At 38.7% G+C, this 23792-nt stretch overlaps 2 protein-coding genes across 3 annotated transcripts in view; one reads left to right on the forward strand and one right to left on the reverse strand.

The window, feature by feature from the left end:
• The window catches only part of LOC149717171 (neuroglobin-like), a 66117-nt gene that overhangs the window by 32338 nt on the left and 9987 nt on the right, over positions 1-23792 (reverse strand). Inside the window, exon 1 of one of the 2 annotated variants that reach the window (XM_089836240.1) lies at positions 16353-16797. The exons of the other annotated variant lie outside the window; for it this stretch is intronic. The gene's annotated coding sequence lies outside the window, so the exon portion shown is untranslated. Of the gene's footprint in view, positions 1-16352; positions 16798-23792 lie in introns of those variants that run through there. 2 annotated transcript variants of the gene reach the window in all.
• The window catches only part of LOC149717172 (uncharacterized), a 123665-nt gene that overhangs the window by 27578 nt on the left and 72295 nt on the right, over positions 1-23792 (forward strand). The gene's annotated exons all lie outside the window — the stretch shown is intronic.

The following is a 23792-nucleotide window of genomic DNA, read 5'->3' on the forward strand; positions in this document are numbered from 1 at the left end:
GGAGAGACTGATGGAGTAGAAACCTTAATACCTATAACGTTGCAGTCTTTACCCCCATTTAGGCAACGAAGTCCTCCCAGCATGCTCAGCGTTTCAGTAGGGTCGTACGGTAAAGAAACGTAGCGGATACCCCCTGTGTCTTAGAAAAGAAATAAAGAAGCTAGCTCTCATTCAAATACGATGGCGCTGCGAGGCAGCACTTAACAATCGCCTACCGAAGGAAAGGGGCGTGCGCAAGGAACACTGGGAGACTTTCATTGCCACGGGTTGCTCATCGTCATTCCACTCCATCTAACCTTTTTCTCCCTGACATTAGCTCTGGACGCCGCTGGTTGAAGCATTGGGTAGGTTATGCATTCGCTCTCGTGAATCGCGTCGCCAGATGTCGCTATGGCTGTAACGCAAGCTCTGGCGCGAAGTTTTTTCAAACGCATACGCTACGCAACCCTTCAAAACGCGCTAGGTAATGTGTAGTGAACTTCAAAGTAATGTGGTAGCAACAGTAACCATGGTGGTACAATGCAGAATAAGCAAGCGGTATAACGCAATCCTTGAAAGCCTAGATGTAAATGTATAGTATACCTAACCTAAATAGATAAAATCATCCAAATATAAAATCAACACGGAAGGTGTGTACAGCCCTCTACAAACATTTACTCGCCTTTTTTACAAATTGGCCTTTAGTGGGGAAAGAGAGGAAAAGAGGAAGGGAGTGACTGACTACTCAGGAAGGAACCCGGGAGAAAGAGAAGGTGTATTTTTTTTACTCCATGTAGCTTTGAAAATCTTTTTAGGGTGGATATAGCGGGCGGGGGAGGGGGTACATCCTACGAGAGAAATTGATTCAAGCGTTGAAATCAACTGAACTACCCAGGCCTGCCGCGTTTTCGGGATCTGACTCGACAGTTTGGTTGTCATGGAAACGCCCAGCGACTTCTCTTCTAAGGATGCTTTTCCACTATTACTATGGAGTCAGTCTTACAAGGAATATGTCGTAACTCATTGAAATGAGAAACTAATGTGGGATAAACAATTGTTGTAGATTCACTGAGGGTGAATTATTACACCCAACTTAAATTACTAGGATATTTGATGCAATTGAATAATCTTATGTACATATTTCGAAGTGGTTTGTTTGCTTGTATGATTTTTCTTTAAGCGCACTAAAAATTCTTTAATTTACCAATTTGATTTGCCAAACTGCATGTTTGATATGAGTGCAATAAGGGGAGGGTTCATTTGAAGTGTTTTAGTTGCGTTGGGGCGGAGGTTTATCCTTACCCATGAACCCTTTTAGGAACGTCTACTCTTATTCTATGGACCAGTTAAAATTTAGTGTTATTATTAGTCCCTAATTAAACATATTGAGATTCAGACTTATAAAAAAGGTTCGTTTCTAAAAAACATCATGCAGATATATTTTATAGATGGGAACAAAGACTATTCAGTGTTTAGTGTATACGTAGACAAAAGGGACCCTCTCCAGTTTCCAGTCCCTTCAAACACCCGGCCAGCGTCACAGGGTATCTGAGTGATTGTACATATTCTATTTTGCCGTAAAAGACATCTTGAGTATTTCATATCTCCTTGTATTCCAGTATAAGAGAGAGTATTCAGTTCCTGCTCTATAACTGTACATATCCTGATAGGTCCATGTCCTCCCATTTCATCTTCTTCCAGCTCCAGAAGTGGACTCGAGGGGTTAGTTACTTGAATAATCAGGTGTACAAAACCGCAGAGATTGATTACTTGATTTTAGAATTCTTAGAAAAACATCAGTAATCAAAATCATTCTTGTGGGTAATCAAAGGTAATCAGAAAGCTCCGATAATCACTGGAAATCACGTGAAATATTGAGAAAATCAGGAATAATCACATGATTTACAAGTAATCTTTTGTAATCACCTCGATAATCACGCCTTTTGTGAAATAAGCACGCGTAATCAATCGAGGAATTAGAAAATCCGAAAGAAAAATCGGAACCAGTTCAAATAGAAATAGTCACTGCATTCATCGAAATTCACGAAGAATCCAGTGGAAATCACGGCATTCACCAAAAAAATCACCTGAATACCGGAATTCATTGGAATTCAAACAGGAATCTCAAGCAATCAGCGGCAATTACGGGAAATCAGCGGCAATAATCGTAATAACAGAAGTCAAGGAATTCATTCAGCAATCAACATAATTCACATAAAAATTTGGAAGTCAGTAATCAGGTGTACAAAATTTGGCGAATGACTAGCCCCTCGCCTCGAGTGAACTGGACTGACTATACACGAGCGATCTTCTTCCAGCAGCGGAAAATCGAGGTCACGAAATAATATCTTCATCAAGCCTGAGCACTCTTTCCTTTTCTGGCGATATCCTACTATCTTTACCATTTCTCCTTACGTCATCTCCCATTTCGCGCCTATTAACTGCTCATACTACCTGCCTGGGTCTATGGGAGTTGTTGCGAGATCAGATTTACATTTCGTACATGTATACTTGAGCTAGTTAAAATATAAAATCAAAACTGCACGGAGCGCCAATCAATTATGTAAAGCTTCGTAATCGGCAAAGCAGTATGCGCGATCTCGAAAAGAATGCGCTGTTTGCTTATATCTCAATCTCATATGTCTTTGAGTGACATGGTAATTGTCATACGCTTAAACTCTATGAAGTTACCAAAGTAGGAGGATCAAACGCTAAAACCACTGCCGTTCAAACTACTCCAGTATTTTTTTGTCACTGGTATTAACAGTTGAAAATAGAAGTAACCAACTATACAGTGTGATGTTGGGATTATGCTAATAGATATGGGTGCGGGCATAAGTTTACAAGGTTTGGTTCATAACTATGACACTCTTATTCGTCGTAATGTTAGAGACTTACTGAGAGCTAGTTCAAGAACGACAAGCGAGAGTTGACTAGACCATACTACACTCGGTTTTGCAGTCCATCTTCCTGTTTAGTCTGTACCAAGCCTTTATTCCTAACGATGGGAGTAGAAGCCAAAAATTGCTTTTTGCGAACACGTTTGCTCCGATTTGCTAACTGCGAACGCGGTGACAGACACACAGACACGTGCAGTGAAATTCCTCCCCGTGACGTCATCGTCACTCGGAGAGGTAAAAAGTTCTGTTCATCAGATTGTGTTCGTATCTTTGATTACAGACAGTATAAAGTCTTTAAATGTTGGGAAGATGACCTAATTACCACTTTTTACCACCATGTTTAACCATAACGTGAGTTTCCGCCCCAAATAGTCTTCTACTTCCATTTTTTAAAGGTATTTTATTTGCCTTCTTCATTGCACTAAAATACAGACAACAGATTATCCTTTTTGCTTCATTACACTGCATGAAGATGAGTCTATTAGGAGAATGTCCGGAATTCCGAGGTGCAGAGAGAAAGAGTGAGAGAGAGCTCTTGTTTTTCGCTCTGCATGCTTCTTTTCGATCCATGGGCTAAATGAAGGGAAGTCCTTCGTTTCCGGGTTATCTGGGGATGGGAAAGGAAGTATAGCTTAGATACCTCACGTTCCTCGTTCCGGTGTATATGTGACTGATGCGAGAGCCCTTAGAGGTTGTGTGTGTGTTTAGCTGATAGAAACCTCTGCTCATTGAACTAATCTACTATACTACTACAACCAAATAGGTACTTAATTTGACAATACGTGGTAATAGATCACGGACGGACTTTACCGAAAAGGATGTAGGGGAAAAATCGTGACTTAGACTGGACGGTGTTTCCCAACGCATCGTTTGCTCGATTTTAATTTTTGGGGAGGGTTTTTTGTATTGGGCTTTGCCCTAAACGGCCAAAACTTTTGGCGTTTAGACTAAGCTTGTAAGAATTTAGGCCTAGCATTGGGCCACCATATATTCCATGTTCATTTCTAATCGGGTTTTGTGGACCGAGCTTGAGTACTTATCCGTCGTGTGTCGTAATTCTAACGTCATGTTATTCACTTGGTAAAATCTTCATACGTTATGATTAGTCATAGCTCTTCCCTCAAAAATGGCAGAAACCAAATGAACTGGTAGCAACGTCTTCAGATTGAAAAGTGTAAGTTCCTAAACCATTACGTTGGTCATCGGACTTCATAACACTTAAATGATCGAAATACCGTCCGTCTATATTAATACATTGCCGACAGCAGTGACCAATGACTTGGGTTTAATTGTTTTCTTCAACTGACCACTCATTTAATTTTTCTATACTAGTGCCTACAAATCCCATACAAATTAGCCATACAAAACACCAATGCTAAACTGGTCGATGCAAATCAATATTTCCACTCTGTGTACCCAAAAATAGTACAATATTCTATAATTTAGCCAAATATCAACAATAATTTTAATAAGAAAAATAATTATTATTTTATGGGATTTTGAAGTATTCGTTCTCAGAAATTAACAAATACACCAAAGTATTGCGGGTAAACACTTCTACAGGCGCTCCCTGATTCAAAAGGGATTTTAGGTCAATAAAACATTCATTCATTCATTCATATAGGAAATACATTAGTAGTTTCATCCTACAAGGTAGCTTCCCCTAAGAAAATAACTAGTGAAGTTAAATCAATAAATATTTTACTAAAAACAAACAGTAAAAATTCGCCAAATAATTATTACTTAATTTAAGAAATTTTAAAGTATTCGAACACCCAAACAGTTTTACAGGCGCCTATAGCAAATACATTGGGTAGTTCTGGTAGTTTCAACCTGCAAGGGGCATAAGAATTCCTATTATCTTTATGTATTCCAAATATATTATAGTGGATAAAATAAAGCTTTCAACCGGAAGTGGGAAAAAAATACCTTCATCTTTTTCACACACACCTGCTTCTTATGGAGGTAAATATCTCTAGAAAGGAGAAGGGATCGGTCGGAGAAATGCAAATATATTTTTATCGTGTATAAAAAAGGGGGATACGAGAAATTCTTTTAAGAGTTGTCACTCTCAAGCGTATGCTATTCGAGAAATCTTAAAATTTTATGGAAATTTATTCCATGTAAACTAGGAGTATTTTCCTCCATTTTACCACCGAGTTTCTCTGGTTTTTTTGGGTCAAAAGCGCATTACGTGACGTAAACCGTAAATAGTCCCTCCATAAGCAACATAACTCTCTTTAAGTATGTCTCTTGAAGAAATTAACTGGACGAATAGTTTTCGTAATGAAACCGCTCAGATAAGAGTCGTAAGTTCATAAGATATGTTCCACAAGTTTGTCATTGGTTACTGAGAGCTTGTCATGAAGTGACGTAATTGAAACGTCATAGGTTCGAGGTAAAGCGACGCCTGGTGAGGCGCTGTGAAAGCCTTAGTACAGACTAAATAGGGAGATGGACTTCTTCAAAACCAAGTGTAGTCAATTCTCGCTTGTCGTTCTCGAACTATGTATTAGGAGTGTAATGACTTACTTTTAAAAATTGTTGATTTTTTTTTCTGACTGTAACCCTTTAAATGCAATTTTGCGGGTCTTCAATAACGTTTAACAGTACAAGTACTATAGTTACAGTAACTGCTAGAAGCAAGCCAACCGAGCCAAGGCTTACAGATGTTTATCCTCGATGATTGAGTTTGATGAATATTGAAATAGCACTTTAAAATAAAATGGTCTAGCTCACAAAATACTTCTTATATTTAAAACATCTTTACGTCTAAAATTAAAAATAATTAGAGTGAAATTACGAAGATGGCGGATGGCCAAACCGATCACCATTAAACGCCAGCGGAACAGTTAATCCATTAGATCTGTTATTTGCTATTTAAATAGTTAAAATGAAATTCCATATAAATCAACGGAAACTGGTATACTTATGGGGATCGTGTTGCTAGTGGTCTCTTTTGTGGAATCTTACTTTGCGTATCTATAAGCCATACAAAAGTGGCTCGCGTAATGATTGAGGATGTAATGGTTACCATGGAAACTTACTATCGTTATAAAATTTGTGCAAATTCTGCGGTCTTATCTTATCAAATATATCACAATAATAAAATAAAAAAAATTACGGTGTTCGAGGAAAAGCTTGGGTGTACAGTTTTTCCGACAAGCTAAGCTCTTTTCGAGAGGGTTCTTGATTAAAACGTTCCAGCTCTCCGGCGGCCTGATGTCCCTGCACTTACTCCCCCGTTTTACAAGAATGGTTCTTCTCAATTGATTTGTCGCCTCCCTCGAAACAGGTGAACTTACCCATGGGTGTCTTACGTTAAAGAATCTACGCTCCTTTCCCAAGATGAATCTTTTAATATTGAGTTTGTGACTCGAGAAAATGTTACTGTTGAGTCTGACATAAGTTAGAAGACTAATCTAATGTTTAAGTTTTGTCTACGAAGGGATGGCCACACTAAGCTTGTGGCTTGTTTACAGGTGGGTCCCTTTAGAATGCATAAGAGGTGGTGGCTAGCCCCTATCTTCTTAGGGTCAAAGTTAGTCGAAAATGTCAATGATCATGGGGTCTACAACATTTAGTTAGGGAGATATGAAGTCCCAAACATTGATTGGCTACTAAAACAACGAAATAGATAGTCGTATATTGACACCAATACCCATGTTTTTATAATCCTGAAAGTGCACTGTCTCAAATAAATTGCTAGAACAGTATTTAACAGCTGTATCTTTACAACCTTGTTTTTCCATCCGTTTTCGGGGGAGAGTTGGGGTGTTGGCGTTTTAGATTGAATCGATTTGGGAAATCTTAATAGGAACTCTGAGGAAGTCTTCTTCCACATTTTTCTTTCTTTTAATACCCAATCCCGCCTTTCTTATTTTTTTCCGTCTCGACTTACGGCAAGGGGAAACTCACTTCGAATTTAAGTTTCTTAAACTGCCCCCCCCCCCACCGTGACATATTCCAAACTTCACAAATTCTCTTAGCATTGATGATAATTGTGATATTTTACATTTCTATTGGTCATAGTTTTGTGTATTAAAACTTGGTCACGTTATTTGCCAAATAGCAAAGTGTTCATCCTGGTATAGCAAGCAGCAATTAACTGGTTTGTTTAGAATTAATTTATAGTTGGAAGTAAGACGAAATACAGGGTGTTTCTGAAAGGTCTAAGTAATGAAAGGGGTGGGTATTCTTTGTACGATTTTGAGTCGAAAATGCTCTATGACCTTTTACCCTAAGGGCCACCATTTTCAAGAGTTATGATTTGAATGACTCCTTAAATTTAGTTAAGAAACTGAAAGACAACACTTATAAAGCTACCTCAGTTGTGACGTCAGTGCCTAGGTAAAACGTCACAGGCTAAGCTTTGGCAGTGGCCGACCATGTTTGGTACCGCTTTGGTTCTATGGGCAAATAGCATGGGTGACGTCACACTAAGGCTTCTGAGAGATAGCTCGATTGTATTTAAGAGGTCATCCGTAAAACGCTCCAATCATAACTTGAAAACCGTGGAGGCAGTGACTATTGGGAACCGTTTGTTGAGATTTTAGTCGAGAAGCTAGAGTGACATACACCTTGGGTAAATTCGTAAGGCTTTTGCAAAAAGAGTCTGCCCAGGATGTACGGAAAATAAATCCGGTAACAAGTCTAATTGGAATTTTCAAATCTAGCTCCATTTGATGTGGAAAGATAGGGCTAGGCCATCTTAAGTCGCATGCATGCTTCTAGAACAAATTCCACCCCAAAAAACCAACCAAATAAGAGAAAAGAACTTCTTTGCAGATTTTTTTGTTTTATTTGATCTCGTGTGGTCGTGTTTCCGTGAAGTATTCATTGTTATAAACGAGCAAACTGTTGGAGTTTCTTTTTTTTTCTTTTTGTTTCAATTTAGATTCAGGGGCTTAGTTTTATGTGGATGGGGGATTAATTTGAACCAAAGGAAGCTCGGGATTTTTGTAAGTAAATCACTCCTTGAAGAAGCTAAAGTTAGGGTCACATTCTTTTTGAAAATTAAGGCTTAAAGAGATACGCCTGGCTAGATTTGTTTCTTCTTTTTAATTGAAACAGAGTTTAAAATAATGAGTAAATCAATTGGAACCGTGTTTCTATCTACAATATTAAAGAAGATGTGAACAATTAAGTTTCCCTAATGGCGCGTAATGGACACTACGCGTTAGGCCTAGTACCACCTGACGGATTCGTCCAATAGGGGTAGTCTCCAGTGCTTCGCGGAGAAGCCTAATGCGTAGTGTCCATTACGGAAACTTAATTGGTCGTATCATCTTTAATATTGTAGATAGAAACATGATATATTGATTCTTTTATACGCTCATTCGATTAAATAAGAAAAAATTCTACCCCGCACCAACCCTTTAACTCATCTTAGTATAAGAAACTTGTAAGCTAAATTTTACACCCCAGAAAACAATTTTTTTCAATAAAATTTTAAATTAAATTCTGGAATGAAAAGTAATTTTCTTCATGAAATATTTATGCCCTTTACATCTACAAATATTTAGATGCTCTATTCCACGCTATTTTTGAAAATTCTAGTCGAATTTGAACTTGGATTTTATAAAAGCTTTTACTAACAATATCGCTTAATTTTATAACTTTAATTCGAGTATGTCGTAGTTTGTAAACGAAACAAGTGGATTTAAAAGATTCGAGAGGCTTGGCAGTGAAAAGTTCCCAATAGAAAATCTTTCGTTTTTGATTTTTGGTGAATTCCAAGTCGCTCAAAGTCAATAAATGTAATTAAGCAGTAACTTTAATTTGAACTGCTTATTTCAGATTTTTCTCGTTATTCTCAAAAATGATATGCATTTTAATACGCCTAATTTGCTTCGTTATGAATACTTAATTTTATGAGTTAATTCGTATAAGCAAATAAGAAACATAAGACCAAAAAGTATGACACTCAATGAAATACTTTGATGGTATGTTTTCGAGGATGGTTTTTAATTTGCTTGTACCTAGTGTGACCTAAGGGTAGAAAGGCTTCAAATGAGCTTTTTTCTTGCGCTTAATATCCCTTCAATTATCAACCCATCTTAGGAACAATATCTTTCGTTATTAGCGGCAATGGTTTCGTCCATGTCTTCCCCGATAGAATATAATTACCCATTACCATATACAGGCCAAGGCTTAACAATCATCCATGTTAGGCTCTAGCATATACACTAGCATAAGCATATGATACGTTCCTTAAGTATGGGTCGAAAGGATACTGGCTATCAAAGGTTATGATGGGGTCTTGAGTCGGCGTATTTTCTCTTAAGGTCGTCTCATTATTTACCTGCTCTGAGGTTGCTCTCGATAAGCTCCACTGCATCAAAAAATCAGTCGGAGAGTGCCAAGACAAGAAGCGATATCTAGTTTACTAGGGAGAAGGTATAACATGCCTAAGTATTCGCGCGCCATAGTCCCAGTCCCCCTTTCAAAATACAAGGAGGGGGACGTAAAAGGAAGCAGGGAAATTTCGCCTCTCCTCAGTCGGAAAATACGTAATTTTCGTCATTCGCGTCGCGCTGACGTGAGTTTCCAAGAACCAATGAGATGCTGGGTGTAATTTAGAGGCGGGGATTAACTCCGTAACTAGGTTTGGACTGGAGATAAAGCTGGAAATATGGCGAATTTATATCTTCTCCGAGTCCCTAGTAACCTAGATATCGCTTCTTGGCCACGATCGTTCACGGATAATAACTTTACATTTTTTCCTACAAAACATCTCTACAAGCAAGCGATCCGGACTGATCTGTCTTTCAATACAGATCAGTTTCGAGCGGATCTTAGGTCAAATGGATAATGGAAATCCGAACGAAAGTTGGTCTAAATCTAGTCTACAAATGGAACAAGCGAATATTTTCTAAGCATCGCAGAGTTGTAAAATAGCTACAGGTTATTTAATTTTGTCTCGCACGAACAATACATTTACCATAGGCTCATACCTCTAACCGCATACTTTTGGGGAGTATTATAGGTTTATGATACTATAGAAATGCACAATTAGCAGTGAATGAATAAAGCGCCTTCATTTGCGTAGGTCGTTTACGGTTTTCCAGCAACTGGGGAAAGTGAAATTCCCGTTAAATGGTTTCCAAGGGAACATTATATATTAATGCGTTCCATCACTACACGGATCCCTTAATTAATTTTAACAGTCCCTCTATTAAATATATAGGAAGAACCTTTTATCTCTTTGCGCGATATTTTAACCTTGATTAAACCCATCAACAAGTACGTATGTTTTAATTGGAAATGTTATACCAAGAAATATCGAAGAAATTCATTGAAATATTCGTCAAATATTCCATGCCCAATCAATGTGTTTGTGAAAGGGATATTTCGGGCTAGAAAGTTTTCTTCTTTAATCGAAAGGGCGTATAAAATAATGGATGAATCAATTGGAACCATGTTTCTATCTTCAAAGATGATACGAGAGATTACGTCTTCGTAATGGCACGTGATGGACACTGCGAGTTAGACTTTTCCGCGACGCAATGGGGACTACTCTTATTGGACGACTAGTACCACCTGACGGATTTGTCCAATAGGGGAAGGCTATCCTTATCGGAAACTTAATTGCTTGTATCGGCTTTAATATTGAAGATAAAACATGGTTCCAATTGATATATTCATAATTTTATACGCGCTTTGATTAAAAATTAAATTCTAGTAAAGTAATTATTGGCTTATTTAGGAATTCGGCCATGTGACATTGTTTAACCTCAGATTAATAACCCCCTGGATATGAAAGGAAATAGGGAGGCATACATGAATAGGGCATCGGCATCTCTAGCGCCCCTATAGTCAAAACTTGGAAAAAAGTTACCCCAAACAGACTCAGTAAGCCCATAACCGCGTTTGCTACTCCATGCTCGGCTACTTTTTATCCGCGTTTCCCGCAAGGATGATAGGGGGTGGATACGAATTCTTAGAGAAATACGCGCCGTAACTTCGGACGCGATTGGGTCTGGTGGGACGCTAAAAATTACGGAGGAATACTCGGGACGAAAGGCAGGTGAGCTACCTCAGAACTAGACCCAAATTTAGCGCCATCGTGTTGGCCTAATTTTGAATGCATATTGCCAAAGTTATTTTAAACCTTTTTCTCATAAATAAAATTTGCAATTGAAACATTAAATTTTATATAGAGTTAATATTTAATAATTATTGTTTCGAAATTGTTGCTAAAATAATAGTGCACATAGATGACGTTGCAATAGGGAAACACCGGTAGGAATTTCTTTGACGGCGCTAAACGCGTCTGAGAGTTCTTTGTTCCGCTTTCAAGGGGGATTGAAAGGGTTATAAGATCAAATATTTCATTAAATAATATTTTTAACTTCTAACTATGGTGTAAAATGATCATTTTTATGCGCGAAAGAAGAAAAGGTTTAATAATCAATGTAAGTTTTTTCATACATAGTAAAATCATGTTTGGTTTCATCACTATGCGTTAGTAGTTAAATTCCATTTTTTTCATCAAATGACTAATCTTTTCAATCGTCCTTGAAATAGGAATTAACAAATCTAGGTGACGCCCAGCGCGTTCAAATAAATCCCTACCGGCGTTTCCATATTGCAGCGTCATCTACGTACACTATTATTTTTGGAACAATTTCGAAGCAATAATTATTAAATATTAAGTCTATATAAAATTTAGTGTATCAATTGCAAATTTTATTTATGAGGGAAAAGTTTAAAATAACTTTGGCATATGTATGCGAAATTAGGCCTACACGATGGCGCTAAATAGGGTCTAGTTCTGAGGTAGCCCACCTGCCTTTCGTCCCGAGTATTCCTCCCCCATTTTTAGCGTCCCACCAGACCCAATCGCGTCCGAAGTTACGGCGCGTATTTCTCTCAGAATTCGTATCCACCCCCTATCATCCTTGGTTCCCGTTTCTTTTTCTCTTCTCATCCCGGTACCTGGTCCGGAGGGACCGTTTTGGTCACTAAATTCGGTAGGTTTTTGGTTTTTTTATTTATGTAAAAATTAGATTAAACTATAAATTTGATAAATCAAATGACAGGAAAGCAATAATGGTCTTCGAAGACACAAAAAAACCGTTTACGTTTGCTAGGCCTTGCCAGAATAACCATACAATTCAAACTGCGTCGTCTGCATGGGGTGACAAAGTTCTACGTTTCGCCGTCTGAGGGCGCCACATGGCGATACTATTTGAAAACGCCCGGTTTTGCTTGCCTTTCATATCCAGGGGTTATTAATCTGAGGTTTAACACAGTCTATGAAATCATGTTTTCAGTGAACATTTTCGTAGTATTATTCAAAGCCAAATGTAGAAATAGACTATTCCATTCATTCCAGAAGAAAAGCAAACACCACAGGGGTGGGGTCGCCTTCTTGGGTTATTTCTCTCGCACTATTAAGCACCGCTAGAGGCAGTGCTTGTCTCCCGCTGCCAGTAATAATAAAAATCTGAAATCCGATTAAAAACATGAGCTACATTTTAAAATCGGTCAAAGATGTTTCGAAGCTTTGAAAACTTTGGCAAACACTACGGTTGTTTTTAACGAAAATGTTAATATTGTGTAAACATTCTCAGTTCTACTTTATCGACTAGGTTAGGCCTAATACGAAATTAGTACTCCTGAATATTCTATCCATTAGTCCCGTTTTTATCATGCATAGGCTCGCCATGTGTTTCTGCTTTCGCGAGGTTTTAAAGATCAATATTTTTGTTATTCATAAAAGGACCGTTTCGTTAAGCCTTTGCATTTGGAGAAATTATTACTTAGTCAATCATCTTTTAGTTAGAAGATCTAAGCTTCCAGAGTGGAGTTTCTAGGGCCACCTTTGGCAGATTATGATTTGACAATGTATCTCATCTTTTTCCTCACAAGTGAATTGAGATTCAGGGAGTCGCCCCCAAAATGGAATTTCTCGGGTATCTTTTTTTTCTTGTCGGTCATACAGGCTAGGCTAGGCGTTAGGCTTAGGGCGTGTGGAAAGAAATAGAACTTGCCTCCGCTCCGCTTAAAGGTCCCATAATCCAATATCTCTCGTATATAGGGTTAGTAATTATTAGGGGAAAGTCTGTCCAAGTAGGGAGTGATCCCCGAACTTATAGGCGAGACCCGAGAAATAGAACCTTGGGATAAAACTTTGAAGATATAGTCTCGTCCTTCTATTTTTTTTTTTTTTTTTTTGCTATAACTAAGCCTCGGACTTTGCCAAAAAAGGGGTTTTCCTCAAGACGAAAATATCAATTTTATTAAAGGGATTATTTTCAGGGTGTACTTTGGAAGAGCAGTTCCCAAGATAGCAAAGATAGCAAACGCTGCTCGGAAAAAAAGCTTCATAGTTCAAATCTGCTGTTTTAGGAAATAGCAGTGTTTGCCTTACCGATTAAGTACAAATAGATCATTATACCCTTAGCTTAACTCAACCTAATTTTTACTATTGTTACACTATTTAGGTCAAAAAACTAAACCAAACCTGACCTAATACTATTGGCGTCCACATAACCAAACATAACCTTCCCTGCCTTAAATCAATTGATCTTCAAATAACCAAACCTGACGTTACCTGACCTAATACTATTCGAGTTCAAATAACCCAATCTAACCTAACTTTAAGTGACCTAATACTTATTGGGGTTCAAACAGCCAAACGTAGCCTGACCTAACAGTATTGGCGTTCAAATAACTTAACTTAACCTTATACCTTACCTGACCTACGGTTCAGATAGGCAAAACTAACCTCGCCTATACTATTGAGGTTCAAATAACCAGACCTGCATCTAAAAATATTGGTGTTCAAATAAACAAACTTAACCTAATCTATCCTGACCTAATGCTATTGGTGTTCTTATAACCAAACTATATCATAAACGACCATCGTTTTTCCCATCCCGGTTGTACTTAGGGAACTGCTGTAACGGGTAAACTGTGTTTTCGGGAAACCGCTATTTAGGGAACAGTGGTTATGAGAACCGCTCTTATTTGGTCCGTTCATACGAGAACCGCGCATCCATTTTTCAATAGACTTGCGTCATCTTTTTTTGCAAAGTCCCCAGCCTAATGTTTAAATTTAAAATTTTTTATTTTCTGTAACAATATTATTTTATGCGTCAAGGGTAATGGAAAATTAGTTAATAGTAGAAATTACAATAGATAGCGTGCAGACAAGTGTTGCCAGTCATTTGTGAGTGCAATTCAACCGCTATATACAACAGACTGAAACGCTAATTTTAGTTCTGTTCGATTCGGTTCCAAACCTGAAACGCTCTTACAAATTACTGACAACGCTGAAGTGCAGATGAAGTTAACTATAACGAAAGCAAGTTTTTATAGCCATATGATCTATTATCAATTGTCACTAATCATAATTTACTGTCAGAGCGTTACTAACAGATAGAAAGATTACACTTTGTCTTTGCATAAGACATATGAAGTTTTGACCTATTTTATAGTCCGTGTAATACTAATTATAACATTAATTGGCACGTAGACATCGTGCCACACCTCTCAAAAATTCGAATCGAAATTAGACGTCGGGGATAGCCGCCTTTAAGGTTAGCGGTCAGTTAAAGAAAATGTAGCCTTTTCTCAAATATTTTAGAACACCTGAAAGGGAGCATGAAGGGTTGAAACAAGTTGATTTTTAGGCGTAATACTTCAAAATTTATTTAAAAAAAACCATTAGTAAAACTCACCAAAACATTACTGTTTACTTTGAATCTAGTTTACAAATTAAAAATATTTGACTAAAAGATCTAAATTTAATTCAACTATTTTTGCTAATATTTTCCGAACGGCGGTCTCATTGCGTTAAGTTCAGCCAAACAAAAAGGTCTCTTTTCAAAAGTCGGAGGTAAAATAGTCTGGTGTGTATCCAACTTGTTTTCTTAAGACGCAACACCCAGTATGTGGACAACAAAGACGTTCGAAATGGCTTTAAACAAACAAACTTTAGTGGACTGGTAGCTTTGAAGCCCTATCTAACGTCTATGGATCCACATACCGGATGTTCCTTCGCAAGCAAACGATACTGCGGCCACAATTTTGAAAAGAGTCTATTAAAATCCTTGCGCCCAAGGCGAATGAGACTAATTTGTTTTACCGCCTTCATGTTCCCTTGAAAGATTGTAATGCCATTATCACTAGGTTGGGGGACACCGAAATCTTGTAAGAAACAGATTAATATTCTTTAAAGGCCAATTTTCCATGACCTCTGGCGCACTACTTTCTTTCCTATGAGAAGTAACGTTAAGTATTCATACGCTTAGACTCTTTCTTTAGATCGGGGGTGTAGACTTTTCTTCGTAGCTATATTGGGATCGTTAAAGGGACCATATAGGCGTTCTCCGATACTAAATAACCTTGTCTGGGTCCCGAGGGGACTAATGGAGACTTAGTGCCCGAGAGAGAGAGAGAAAGGTTTCACGGACTTCCTCAATTTCAAGCACACCCTAATATCGAACGGATACCTCGATTTTTGTAACAGGTCCTATAGGCCTCGGCTCTCCCAAGTCCCCAACACTTATTTAAGTCAATTTCTTCGTGTATCCACCCTAAAGCCTTCCTGTCCTTTCGCGCTCCTCCCTGTCCCAATACGCTGCTGTTCAAAAGTGGCACATATAAGGTGACGGTCCTTGTCTAAAGTCATCTTGTACCTAGGAGGGTGGATGTTAAAATAAACTGGAGTGATATCTATATTAGTGTAAAAGTTCTGACTGACTGACTGGTAATCAACGCCCAGCCCAAATCGCTTTGCCTAGAAGGTATTCACACATTCTGGGATATATGTTCTTGGTTTCAGCAGGAATACATACACCTAATTGGAATCATTGCGCAACCCATTCATCCTATGTTAATCTCTATGTGAGTTTTGTGGGCCGGGCTTGAGAACTTACTATCCGGTTCGCGTCATAATTTTGGACGCCTTTTTAACTGAGATTTCATTGGTTGGTATAACAACGCGAGGTGACTGAGGTCAGTCGCAAGCAAGGTTCAACGTGTAGCGAGATAAATTATTCGTCAGATAAAATTCGTCATACCAAATGTGGATGAGAGGGAAAGTATGACAATGGCCATAGAGCCTGTGTTAAAAAACGCGGACATCAAAGTTTCGCCAATGACTATTTAGTTTACTAGTGACTGATGGATTTGCAAACTCGCAACTGAAAGTAGTTCAGACATTTATGCTCCTTGGTTTAACCATGGCCCACTCGATCACGCGCATCACGACGCAAGCTGCTCTCGCTATATCTAAATTACCGAGATTACACAATAGCAGACGACGGTAACCGCGTAACCGCGAATTAACACAAGATCTATTTTAAGGGAGTGAACAGTCCCAGTATAGCTACGCCAATAAAACGGTCAACTACGGCGAAACTCTGATGACTCGCGACTTTTGGCCATTTTCATACTTTTCCTCTCATCCACTTTTGGTCATACTTAAGTATTAGCTCTTCCCATAAAATCAATGCGCACCATATACATTGATTCCTAAGCTTGTAAGATATATTCCGTAAGTTTGCCACTGGTTACTGAGAGTCTGTCATATAGTGACGTAGATGAAACGTCATAGATTCTCGTAAAGCGACGCCTGCTGGTGAGGCTGTCAAAGGCTTAATTAGTACAGACTAAATAGGAAGACGGACTGCAAAACCGAGTGTAGTCAATTCTAGGTTGTCGTTCTCGGACTAGCTCTCAGTTAGTCTCTAGCATTACGAAGTGTGATACATATGGATCATATCTTATAAACTTATGACTGTGTATATTCCTGGTTTCAGGGAAAGGTTGTCATAAATTAATTTAAACAAACTTTTTACATCGACAGATATAAACAAACAGCCATTTCAAAAATACATCTCATACTTTTTAAAGGTCACGTCTTCTAAAGCCATAGATACCAAAATATCGCGACTCCAAGGGATAAATCCTCCTAGCTTCTTTTTTCTTTTTTAAAGAAAGAAATGTTACCTAGATCCCAGCTCGATCCAATTTAAAAAATAAGAAAAAAAGGGAATAAAGAAAAGTAAGAGAACGAATGTCTATTTTTAGTTGAGGAAAGAAAAAGCAACTTTACAGGTTTCGGAAAATGAGTTTCTCGTGTTAGGCGGTCGTATATCGGAGAAGAGAATTGATAGCCGATATCTTTTTCTCGGCCTTCTTTACCACCCCCCCTCTCTGTCCCCCGAATTGCATCCTTACTCGCGTCGTATATCAAGACATACTCCTCTATCGGAAAGACGAGCGGCTAGAGTCCACCTCGGAGGAGATAATGAAATCCAACGCTAAGTAGACTGTCCCCTTCTTTAAACTATATACTAGCTAAACTACTAGTACCAGAGTTGTCCCTGTGTTTTAAGAGGTACATCGTAAGTTCATAAGATATGTTCACCATAAGTTTGTCACTGGTTACAAACTGGAGCTTGTCATGAAGTGACGTAGGTAAAACGTCATAGATTCTCGTAGAGCGACGCCTGGTGAGGCACTGTCAAACGCTTAGTACAGATTAATTAGGAGACAATGAAATCCAACGCTAAGTAGACTGTCCCCTTCTTTAAACTATACACTAGCTAAACTACCAGTACCAGCGTTGTCCCTGTGTTTAAAGAGGTACATCGTAAGTTCATAAGATATGTTCACCATAAGTTTGTCGCTGGTTACAAACTGGAGCTTGTCATGAAGTGACGTAAGTCATAGATTCTCGTAAAGCGACGCCTGGTGAGGCGCTGTCAAAGGTTTAGTACAGGCTAAATAGGAAGATGGATTGGCTGCAATATTAACCGAGTGTAGTCAATTCTCGCTTGTCGTACTCGAACTAACTCTCAGTAAGTCTCTAGCGTTACGAAGTATACTTAGTGTCATACTCATGGAACTTATCTTATAAACTTATTGTTCATTTCTATGTAGATACTAAATACTGAATAGTGTTTGGTTTCACCAAAAATCTTCATGTTTTCTTTAAGAAACTATTTTCACACTAACTTTCACCATACGACACTTCTCCCATATAGGAGCTCCTGTCACTTATACGCGGGTGGTGACCTGACCCCAACAACTCTTCCGTCACCACCCAAGTAAACCTCATTTCCTTAGCTAACTAGTGACATTCAATTGCACACTGAAAAATTACATCCTGGCCGAGGTAAATGCGGCCTAACAAGATGGCTACTCTCTGCCACAACACGACAGGACAGGTTTGCGGACTCTGTCCCGGTATGACCTAAGAAATAAATATATTCTAGACTAATAACCCCTTCAGCTTCATGAATAACCCCTAATTAAGCATTGCTATATTAAATATGAAAGCTATAAAAATAGTTTTCTAAAAAACCACATCATGCAGATATTTCATGGTGGGTGAGAAGAATGAATATTAATTGTTTATTGTTTCCATTCTCGTTTTCTAGTCCCTTAAAACATCCCGGAAACACCGGGTAGGTCAGATTGTTTTGCTTCATTTTAATGAAGAAGAGATTTTAAACCATGAAAATGTTTTAAATAGAAAAACCCAAGGTTGATGGGTGTCTATTTTTCACCATTAGTGATTGATATCTCGTCTCATTGATGGAGTACATCTAAGAATCTTATATAATCTACTTCCAATGTTACCAAACTCACAATTTGATATATTTCGAGCAGACAATTTGACCAACTTAATTTACTTTTCAGCTTTTGTTCCAACTATCATTTGTCAGACAATATTTGTGTTGTGTAACAAATGGTCAAAACTTGTGTCCATTATAGCGAGTCATCATTAATTCTTTCCTATGAACTAAACCGTGTTCGTGCGGTGTTTCAAAAGATAAAATACAATTACAAATGTTTCTGAACAGTATATTATTCAATTGTTGTAAGGTCTGTTTTTTACGATCCTACTACAAGGATTCTTGGCTATTTATAGTTAGTTCGCTTCAACAGCACTAGAGAGACACTACTTTCTCTTATATGAGGCTTATTATTATGTATTAATACGCTTTAACTTCATCTTGCTCTTCGAGGTGAAAAAAAAAGAAGCGTATACTTTGGTCAGCTGTATGTCGGAGTGTTACTCGATTTTAACCTCGATATACAATGAAGTAGCTGTATATTTTTTCTTTAAATCGCTCAAACTAAAGCCATGTTCACACTTGCATCGAAAATTGGTTTGAGACGATTCAAAACGCTTCCAAAGTCAAGAGTTATTTCACCCGGGACGAGACTGGTTTTCAAGGTTATTTCACCCGGGACGAGACTGGTTTTCAAGGTTATTTCACCCGGGACGAGACTGGTTTTCAAGGTTATTTCACCCGGGACGAGACTGGTTTTCAAGGTTATTTCACCCGGGACGAGACTGGTTTTCAAGGTTATTTCACCCGGGACGAGACTGGTTTTCAAGGTTATTTCACCCGGGACGAGACTGGTTTTCAAGGTTATTTCACCCGGGACGAGACTGGTTTTCAAGGTTATTTCACCCGGGACGAGACTGGTTTTCAAGGTTATTTCACCCGGGACGAGACTGGTTTTCAAGGTTATTTCACCCGGAACGAGACTGGTTTTCAAGGTTATTTCACCCGGGACGAGACTGGTTTTCAAGGTTATTTCACCCGGGACGAGACTGGTTTTCAAGGTTATTTCACCCGGGACGAGACTGGTTTTCAAGGTTATTTCACATGGGACGAGACTGGTTTTCAAGGTTATTTCACATGGGACGAGACTGGTTTTCAAGGTTATTTCACATGGGACGAGACTGGTTTTCAAGGTTATTTCACATGGGACGAGACTGGTTTTCAAGGTTATTTCACATGGGACGAGACTGGTTTTCAAGGTTATTTCACCCGGGACGAGACTGGTTTTCAAGGTTATTTCACCCGGGACGAGACTGGTTTTCAAGGTTATTTCACCCGGGACGAGACTGGTTTTCAAGGTTATTTCACCCGGGACGAGACTGGTTTTCAAGGTTATTTCACCCGGGACGAGACTGGTTTTCAAGGTTATTTCACCCGGGACGAGACTGGTTTTCAAGGTTATTTCACCCGGGACGAGACTGGTTTTCAAGGTTATTTCACCCGGGACGAGACTGGTTTTCAAGGTTATTTCACCCGGGACGAGACTGGTTTTCAAGGTTATTTCACCCGGAACGAGACTGGTTTTCAAGGTTATTTCACCCGGGACGAGACTGGTTTTCAAGGTTATTTCACCCGGGACGAGACTGGTTTTCAAGGTTATTTCACCCGGGACGAGACTGGTTTTCAAGGTTATTTCACATGGGACGAGACTGGTTTTCAAGGTTATTTCACATGGGACGAGACTGGTTTTCAAGGTTATTTCACATGGGACGAGACTGGTTTTCAAGGTTATTTCACATGGGACGAGACTGGTTTTCAAGGTTATTTCACATGGGACGAGACTGGTTTTCAAGGTTATTTCACATGGGACGAGACTGGTTTTCAAGGTTATTTCACATAGGACGAGACTAGTTTTCAAGGTTATTTCACATGGGACGAGACTGGTTTTCAAGGTTATTTCACCTGGGACGAGACTAGTTTTTTTCAAGGTTATTTCACCTGGGACGAGATCAGATTTTTTCAAGGTTATTTCACCTGGGACGAGATCAGATTTTTTCAAGGTTATTTCACCTGGGACGAGATCAGATTTTTTCAAGGTTATTTCACCTGGGACGAGACTAGTTTTTTCAAGGTTATTTCACCTGGGACGAGACTAGTTTTTTTCAAGGTTATTTCACCTGGGACGAGACTAGTTTTTTTCAAGGTTATTTCACCTGGGACGAGACTAGTTTTTTTCAAGGTTATTTCACCTGGGACGAGACTAGTTTTTTTCAAGGTTATTTCACCTGGGACGAGACTAGTTTTTTTCAAGGTTATTTCACCTGGGACGAGACTAGTTTTTTTCAAGGTTATTTCACCTGGGACGAGACTAGTTTTTTTCAAGGTTATTTCACCTGGGACGAGACTAGTTTTTTTCAAGGTTATTTCACCTGGGACGAGACTAGTTTTTTTCAAGGTTATTTCACCTGGGACGAGACTAGTTTTTTTCAAGGTTATTTCACCTGGGACGAGACTAGTTTTTTTCAGGGTTATTTCACCTGGGACGAGACTAGTTTTTTTCAGGGTTATTTCACCTGGGACGAGACTAGTTTTTCTCAAGGTTATTTCACCTGGGACGAGACTAGTTTTTCTCAAGGTTATTTCACCTGGGACGAGACTAGTTTTTCTCAAGGTTATTTCACCTGGGACGAGACTAGTTTTTTTCAAGGTTATTTCAACGATGTTGTTTAAATCGCTTCGAATTGGAAATGAAGAGGGTTTCAAAACTATTTGGGCAAACCACTTCTCAACCAACTCCCCTACAAGTGTGAACATAGCTTAAGTAATTCGTAAATTGACGGAAACAAGTGTTGTGTAACTGATGATTCCATCCATTAGTTAGTATACGGCACGGTCGAAAGAAACAGCAGCTTGCTCCGCTATAATATTATTAAATTGCTTGAAATGATCGACTTGTCACTGAATCAAAGGAAGACCACAAACGTACAAAGGGGTTCTTCACAAATTACGTAACGCAAAAAAAAATGTTGGAGTTAATCCCCGCCTCTAAATTACAACCAGCATCTCATTAACTAGTTCTTGAAAACTCACGTCAGCACGACGCGAATGACGAAAATTATTTTCCGACTGAGGAGAGGCGAAATAGCCCGCTCTCCTTTTACGTCCCCCTTGTATTTTGAAAGGGGGACTGGGACTATGGCGCGCGAATACTTGGGCATCTTATACCGTCTCCCTAGTAAACTAGATATCGCTTCTTGGTTACGCTTTAATGATATACTGAAATATGATTTGTTACGAAAAATGTTCTTTATACACCCGTCTCTGTGTTATGTAATTTTGTGAACAGCCCCCTTAAACGTCCTCGATAGAAAGTTGTGCAAGATAGTTTATAGGAAATCTTCGGGAGATAAATAATTAGGCTTAAGGACATAGTTCAATTCGAAACTACAAGTTAGTTTCTTTGTTCTTTCAAACAGATGCGAATTGAAAATGTTTCGTATATTAAAACTTCTGTTTCTTTCGGGAGAAATTTGTGTGTGTCTGCATGATGTGAAATTATCAAGGTGCTCAAATAGGAGCGTCTAGACGTTTTCTCGAGAGTTTTAACAAATTTCTATACGTAAAACTACATGTTTTTTTTTTTCAAATAAGTACCGCAGTCAACCAAACTTTTTAGTCAAGGGAATTTAAAAGTGAAATAGACTTGGATAGATTTTTTATCTGCTCTGAGATCGCTCGCAATTTGCTCTATTACTTCATAAAATCCAACAGAGAGCAAAAACAAGATTGTTAATTACAGATTGCTTTGTAAATGAAAATACGCGTAATTTCCGAAGCCGCTTCAACATTAGTTTTTTTTATTCGATAAATCGTCTCTACAGATTTAGCGAGCGATATGTATTGATCTGTCTTTTTATACAGATCATATGAGAGTGAATATCTATAAATGGAAAACGGAAATCCGAGTAAGAGCTAAACTCCTACCCAATATTTTTCGGAGAACGCCCCAGAGTACGGCGGTCAACTAAACTCTTCCGTTTAGCGAATAGAAAGTTATATTTGGATAGCTTTTAAGGTATGACGTAACTCTGCTATGACGTCAGCAATCGAAGCTAAGATTTGAATAATATTTTACTCGCTTGCATTCGGCATTTAGAGAGTACCGACCAAGCATTGGCTTAATCTCTTCAAGGCCAGCGCACACCTTCGGTGCTCGCCTGTACCTGTATAGGTGTTCAATCATAAACTCGCGCGCTGATTTGTAAATCTCTTGAAAATACCTTATTATACAATGATAGATAAGCCTTATAAGTTTGAACTGTTTGATAGATACGCCTTACTGGATCTACCACCTGTTTCTACTCAATCCATACAGAGTGGAAATCTTCGCCGGAGACCTGACACGATACTTTCCCTTAACGCGTTGGTGTTACACAGTGAAAAATACAGGGTTGCTACGAAATTTTCAAATTCAAATTCCTAACTGGCTTTTCCGGGTTTCCCCTGACTTATATACGATTTTTGCTGAAATTTTTAGGCCTAATTGATATTGTTCTAAATATGAAGAAGGGTGACATAAGTAAACAATTTGTTTTAAATCGCGATGTAAGCTCCGCGATTTCAGTGTCTGTTCAAACGTGATCTCGCTAAAACGTCATCCAGCTTTAAACCGCAGATATATTAGCGAATTTTAATCAAATACGCTGACTTCTTACAAACATGGAAATTCTTAAAATTCCCTGAGTTTTACATGTTTTCCATGACCTGTGGCAATTACCATGGATAAAGAATGCGCGTGAGGAAATTTGTTTTCACGCTATAGGATCGGCAACTCCCTATCTCGAACGACAGCTTATTCTGTATATACTCTGTTACAACATCGGTTGTCAGCACGCGCAAACCTAGGTCTCTATGTAATCTAGCCTTGCGCGTGCTGACAAGAGACAAAAAACTTCAGGATATTTTAAACGATTTTAAATCCTGAAGATCCTGAAGTTTTTTGTCTCTTGTCAGCACGCGCAAGGCTAGATTACATAGAGACCTAGGTTTGCGCGTACTGACAACCGATGTTGTAACAGAGTATATACAGAATAAGCTGTCGTTCGAGATTGGGAGTTGCCGATCCTATAGCGTGAAAACAAATTTCCGCACGCGCATTCTTTATCCATGCAATTACCCTGGCATACGTGTAAACGGTATACAGGTGCTTGTAAAGTATAACGGTGTTTTCAGGCATAAAGCTAAAATGTTACTAGGCCTAGTCTGGAATAACACACCCGCTTCCACTCAAACCCTGAGAACTACTCAACCAAACCACTTCTAATGAACCTTTCCCCTAATGCTACTGAGTTAACCATGCCGTTTGGCAAATCAA

The sequence above is a fragment of the Phalangium opilio genome, unplaced genomic scaffold (genome assembly GCF_054372755.1).
Source record: "Phalangium opilio isolate 3A_F unplaced genomic scaffold, DU_Popi_V2 ptg000003l_1, whole genome shotgun sequence".
Lineage (NCBI taxonomy): Eukaryota > Metazoa > Arthropoda > Arachnida > Opiliones > Phalangiidae > Phalangium > Phalangium opilio.